This window comes from Pristis pectinata, chromosome 11 (genome assembly GCF_009764475.1).
Source record: "Pristis pectinata isolate sPriPec2 chromosome 11, sPriPec2.1.pri, whole genome shotgun sequence".
Classification (NCBI taxonomy): Eukaryota; Metazoa; Chordata; class Chondrichthyes; order Rhinopristiformes; family Pristidae; genus Pristis; species Pristis pectinata.
In genome coordinates this window covers 26789557-26796453 of record NC_067415.1, presented here as the reverse complement: position 1 = coordinate 26796453, position 6897 = coordinate 26789557, and positions in this window count along the sequence as shown.

Below are 6897 nucleotides of genomic sequence, written 5' to 3'. Positions count from 1 at the left end.
TATAACATCACCTATTTTAGATTCACTCTGGTTCCAAGGCCAATTTGAACCGGCCACAGATGCTCATCAATCTATAGACCAACAGTGGAGTCCAGCAGAAGACAGTGATATTTTCCAAGTATAGAGAAGTTTTTACCTGACCTCCTCCACTGTCTGGAATCATCTTATGCCTGCATTCTTTCTGATAGTCTCAGCAAAGATAGATTGCCTAACTCCAGATTTTATAAGAAAGCTCTTTGTTTCCAACACATTAATTATGACTACTACTGACATCTGTGCAGAGCAATTGTATCCACCAGCTCCATTACCATATCCATCAAATGCATTCTCCTGATCTAGGCTGACTGAGCAAGCCCTGACTGTTGTTTATGTGGGCAATCATACGCTGGAGTAGTGCAAGATTGTCAGAAGTCTTTCTGCCAAGTGACACCAGGTGGATCACCAGTCCCAAGAGAAAATATGATTCAACAGATAATGACCTGGGACAGCATCTGTAATCCACGTTTCCAGCAGGTTTCAACCAATGCAGTCCCAGAAAGCCAAAAACAACTCAGTTAGCAATAAACCTTGTTTACTCATCCAGAGTTAGTGGGTGCTCCAGACATTCCAAATAGAGGACAATAAGTTCTGGAAGGCTGTGCTGTTTGTGATCTTCAAATTTTATAGCCCAGAACAAAATGATAATCAGATTCTTAATATGTCAGCAAGGAGTCATCCATGTCCTTCAGGCTATAGTTCACAGAGCTCCCTCTGTAAACCTTTCGGAAGAAGTGAGTGCATCTCAGTTTGTTCCACCAAGCAGACACTGGAGGACTCTGCTCTTTACCTCTTGGAGCTCCTTCTTAACCTCCACCACCAAAGACTGCAGCATCAGATTCTGCCTTGAAGTTGTTACAATTCCCTCTAATTCTCCCTTGCTTTCTGAACAGCCCCAACTGATGATGTAGCAGCTCCTCAATCCACTACCTGGCTATTAGCTGAGATTCTGTGGGTACCAACAACCCTCTGACTCAGAGGTGAGAAGTGCAATTAACTGTTCACTCAGTTCAACAGTAAGAAATTTTTTTACATAGCTTTCCAAGTGAAAACATGTTCTAAGGATTATATTCTTGTCATATTAAATTAAATGGTTTTGCTGTTTTATTTGGCGATTCAAGTTTGTGTTTTATTTATGAATAGTGAATCAGCCCTTCACTGTTTCTCTATGGGTTGTTGGGATCATTATCTACCCTATTGACCTTGCTCACAGTGTGTAGGAATACCAATCAGGACTGAGTAGTACTTCAGAGGTAGAGCAAAGGTGACCCCAGTTGTCTTTACTCTAAATAACAAGAAAATCCTCAACTGCCAAAAGCATATATTTTTAAATGTATAATTTCACATTTATACATGCAGAATACAAACTATTCAGTTTCTGCCTTTAACCATTTGGCAAATTTGATATTATAGCAAATGTATATAGATATCAAATTTACCAAATGGTTAAAGGCAGAAACTGAATATTTTGTATTCTGCAGTGGCATCTTGTGGTTAGGATCAGTAAAGCAATTATTATGGTTATTGGTAATTTGCTGTTGATGAAAGCAAAATAAACCCAAGAAAATAACATGGAAAATAAAATTGAAACCATGCAAAGAGAGCAACTGTTTATAATTAGAAATATTTGGCTTCGGTTAGCAGTTTGTTTTAGATGAATAATTGAATAAATCAAGGAAGTAACCTTAACCAGTGATCAGAGGACTGGGACAATTTACAAGAGATAAGATATCTTTATTAGTCACATGTACATCAAAACACACAGTGAAATACATCTTTTTGCGTAGAGTGTTCTGGGGGCAGCCTGCAAGTGTCGCCACGCTCCCAGCGTCAACATAGCATGCCCACAGCTTCCTAACCTGTACGTCTTTGGAATGTGGGAGGAAACCAGAACACCCAGAGGAAACCCATGCAGACATGGGGAGAACGTACAAACTCCTTACAGACAGTGGCTGGATTTGAAACTGGGTCGCTGGTGCTATAAAGCGTTAGGCTAACCACTACACTACTGTGCCTGCCCAATGCCTTATTTTCCAACCAGAGAAGCTTTTGTCACTTTATTAAAAAAATGGAAATCCTTAGAATTCCATAAGATGCCTGCCAGAATTATTTATGTTTCAAAGATCACCTCTTATTCTTCCAAATTCTGGATAATACAAGCCCTTTCAGATCAACCTTTCATAGTTAATGATAACTCTCTCATCCCAGGAATCAATTTTCAGGTCCAGCATTTGTGTATAGAAAGTTGATCATGAAGTGTTATTTCTGCATTACATATTTATAAAGGAACATTTCCCAGGTGTAATAATGAATGTTTCCTGGTTGTTAGCATCACTGTGTGACTGAGTGGGCAGGCTGTATTGACAAGGCTCCCATGTGTTTGCTGCCCTTGTCTTCCTTGGTTATCACTTTGCAGGCTTGGAAAGTGCTGCTGGATAATTGCTTGCTCAATCACCCTATCAAGCCCCATGCTTATGAAAGATCTTGGCATGGTGACTAAGGAGTAACCATTTCTACTTGTGTATGACTCTATAAGAATGGGACACATATAGCATGGAGTCATGGAACGATATAGCACTGAAGAAGGTCATTTATCCATCATATATGTCTATCGATTCTTTGAAAAAGCTATCCAACTAATCCCATGCCCCTCTTTATCCCAACAGTCCTGCAAATCCTTCACTTCTGACTTTTATTTCCATTTTGAAAATCACTAAGAAATTTCCTTCCACTACACATTCAAGCAGTATATACCATATTAGAACAAATTGCTGTGTAAAAAAGTGTTTCCTTGCATCCTCTCTCATTCTTATATCAATCACCTTAATACCTCATACTTTAGTTAGTGATCCTTCTGCCCCTGGGAAAATTTACTCCTCTTTCAGTATCATGATTTTGAACCTTTATCAAATCTCTCCAACTTCTTTTGCTCGTAGAACTATCCCAACTTTTCTATTCCTATGTGAAGTTTTTTATTATGTTACGGACTCAGTGAAAGTCCCTTTAAGATAGAGAGTGCGTGTGTATGTGTGTGTGGGGCGTGCTTACGTCAATAGAAGATAAAGGACGTAATGACGTTGTTGAAGAAGTCAGAAGAAGAAGGAGAGAGAGAGAGAAGGGAGAGAGACACCAGCCTGCTTGTTTTCTCAATCGATGGATGAGAAACAATAACTGTGTTTGCCATAGAAATCCATGTATGGAAGTTGGAAGTAATCCGGTGGAGTTCACTTTGTTGCTGACCTGTAGAAGGAAACAGGTATTTATGTGTGGACGACCACGGTTCGGATGCTTTTCGGGGTGAGGAAGTCACTACCGAGTAAACACTGAAGTGTCGTTTGGGTTCCATCGTGGAACATTTGGATTTCGTATTTACTCTCTCTATGTTTCTCTACGTCTATGTCTTATCTTCAGACAACGGTGGTTGTTGAAGAAGCCCTTGCTCATGTTTCACCTTATGGCTTGCGGAACTGAACTTTAAGAACCATTCCGGAACTTGGAGTTTGGGACTTTGTCACAAACACACACGAAGAGTTTAGTTTTGGGGTTAACGTTCAAGGTTTAACATTTTTTGAATTCTAACATACTAACATTTTTACTTTTATTTTACGTATTATCATAAGTAGTAATTAATAAAATAGTTTTTAACACTAAATCATGCTCAGTGTGTTTTTTTTGTTGCTGGTTCGTGACAAAATTGGGGGCTCGTCCGGGATAGTTCCCAAGGTTAACGAGATTTGTCCGGGATCCAATCCAAAGATTAACGAGTGTCGTCTGGGATCGTTCCCCAGATTGACGAGATTTGTTCGGGATCCAATCCAAAGATTTTTGAGGGAGGTCTGATAAATTCTTTTTAATTGGCTTGTGTGTGTGGAAACCAGCAGCAATGGATATTAAGGCATTTTTGGAGTCACCAACCCAAAAGGGATTGGAGGTGGCGAAAAAGGATGATCTGATAAAGATTGCTACAAGGTTAAACCTTACAGAAGTAAAGCAGTCTATGAGAAAGGCAGATATTCAGAGACTGATAGCTGGCCATTATGTGGAAAAGAAGGTGTTTGAGAAGGAAGTGTTAAAACAGTTTCCTGGCAGTGAAATAGCAATTTCTGAGGCACAGGTGCAGCTGGCAAAGATAGAGGCTGAACGAGAGCAAACCCAGTTAAAGATAGAGGCTGAACGAGAGCAAACCCAGTTAAAGATAGAGGCTGAACGAGAGCAAAAGAGATTAGAGGCTGAACGAGAGCAAAAGAGATTAGAGGCCGAACAAGAGGAAAAGAGATTAGAGGCCGAACAAAAGAAATTAGAGACTGAACAAAAGATAACTCAGATGAAGATAGAGACTGATCTAGCAATGAAGCAGATGGAATTGAAGAGGATGGAGCTGGATAGTGAGGAGAAGGAGAAACAGAGGCAGCATGAGTTACAAATGAAGCGAAAGAGTTTGGAATCTGATTCTGATTATGGTTTTTCAGCCAGCAGGGAGGTTCGATTAGTCCCTCCTTTTGAGGAAGATCAGGTTGATCAGTATTTCCAACATTTTGAAAAGGTTGCTGTGAGTTCAAACTGGCCAAGGAAAGGATGGGCTCTTATGGTACAGAGTGTGATTAAAGGTAAAGCTCAAAAAGCTTATTCTGCTTTGTCTGCTGAGGATGCAGCTGATTATACCAAGGTAAAACAAGCTATATTGAAGGCCTATGAATTGGTACCTGAAGCTTATAGACAAAAATTTAGAGACTTGAGGAAATCTGCAGATCAGACTTATATGGAATTTGCCAACGGAAAGAGAATATGTTTTGAATGATGGTACATGGCTAAAAATGTAGATGGGGATTTTGATAAATTGAAAGAATTGATATTAGTGGAGGACTTTAAAAGATGTGTTCCAGCTGAATTAACAACATATTTAAATGAAAAGGCAGTGGAAACTTTACAAGAAACTGCTAGGTTGGCAGATGATTATGCTTTAACCCATAAATCCAAATGGGGACAACCTAAAACCTTTCAAAAGAGTTACAAGGACAATCCAGGTAAACCGGAGATTAAATTGGGAGGTAATCAAAAAGGAAAGGATGAAAAGAAGCCAGGGCTGGAGAAACCTGTTGAGCGTACTTGTTATTACTGTAGGAAACCTGGCCATGTGATATCTAATTGTGCCCTTTTGAAGAAAAGGAAGGAAGCTGTGCCCAATGCTTGCTTTCAGGCAATTAAAAATCGAAAAGGTTTAGGAGATGCTGTTAAAGATCAGTCCTTGCAAGAGGTAAAAGCGGAAAAGTTGGAGGAGGTGAGAAAGGAATTCCGTTCTTATGTATCAGAGGGTTTTGTTTCACTGAATGATGAGTCACCCCAGGTGCCAGTGAAAATTCTTAGAGATACTGGGGCTAGTCAATCTCTCTTGCTGGACAGTGTTTTAAATTTTGGTGAAGAAAGTGACACTGGTGAGGTAAATCTAATACGAGGCGTTACAGATGACACCATATCTGTCCCTTTACACAGGGTGATTTTAAAGTCAAAGTTCGTAGAAGGACCAGTCGAGATAGGGATAAGACCTAGGTTGCCAGTGGAAGGAGTTTCTTTGTTATTGGGAAATGACCTTGCAGATGGAGAAATTGTTCCTGTGGTACGGTTAACAACCAAACCAAGGATTGATGAGTGGTGACCCCGACATGATTCGAACACGTTTTGCCATTTGGAATGAAAAATGCTCCGGCAACATTTCAAAGAATGATTAATTCACTGATTCATGGGTTAAAACATACTGATGCCTACATTGACGACTTAGTGACTGGGAATGATACTTGGGAAGATCACATCTCTGCATTAGAAAGGTTGTTTGAAAGACTTTCCAAGGCTAACCTTACAGTTAACTTGGCTAAAAGTGAATTTGGCCATGCCACTGTGACATATCTTGGTTATGTTGTAGGTCAAAGCAAGCAAGCTCCTGTTCAGGCAAAAGTTCAAGCAATATCTGAGTTCCCTATTCCCACAGGTGCGAGGGCTGTTAGAAGATTTTTGGGAATGGTTGGATATTATCGAAAATTTTGTAAAAATTTTGCTGATATTGCTCTTCCCCTAACTAATCTTCTGAAGAAGGGAGTAAAGTTTGTTTGGACAGATTCTTGTCAAGGAGCATTTGAGAAGCTGAAAGCCATTTTATGCTACCATCCTGTGCTCAAAACACCTGACTATGAAAAGCCATTTTCATTAGCAGTAGATGCCAGTGATGATAACGCCAAGGTCGCGGGTTCGATCCCCGTATGGGCCACCAATTTTGTCACGAACCAGCAACAAAAGAAACACACTGAGCATGATTTAGTGTTAAAAACTATTTTATTAATTACTACTTATGATAATACGTAAAATAAAAGTAAAAATGTTAGTATGTTAGAATTCAAAAAATGTTAAACCTTGAACGTTAACCCCAAAACTAAACTCTTCGTGTGTGTGTGTGACAAAGTCCAAAACTCCCAGTTCTGGAATGGTTCTTAAAGTTCAGTTCCGCAAGCCATAAGGTGAAACATGAGCAAGGGCTTCTTCAACAACCACCGTTGTCTGAAGATAAGACATAGACGTAGAGAAACATAGAGAGAGTAAATACGAAATCCAAATGTTCCACGATGGAACCCAAACGACACTTCAGTGTTTACTCGGTAGTGACTTCCTCACCCCGAAAAGCATCCGAACCGTGGTCGTCCACACATAAATACCTGTTTCCTTCTACAGGTCAGCAACAAAGTGAACTCCACCGGATTACTTCCAACTTCCATACATGGATTTCTATGGCAAACACAGTTATTGTTTCTCATCCATCGATAGAGAAAACAAGCAGGCTGGTGTCTCTCTCCCTTCTCTCTCTCTCTCTCCTTC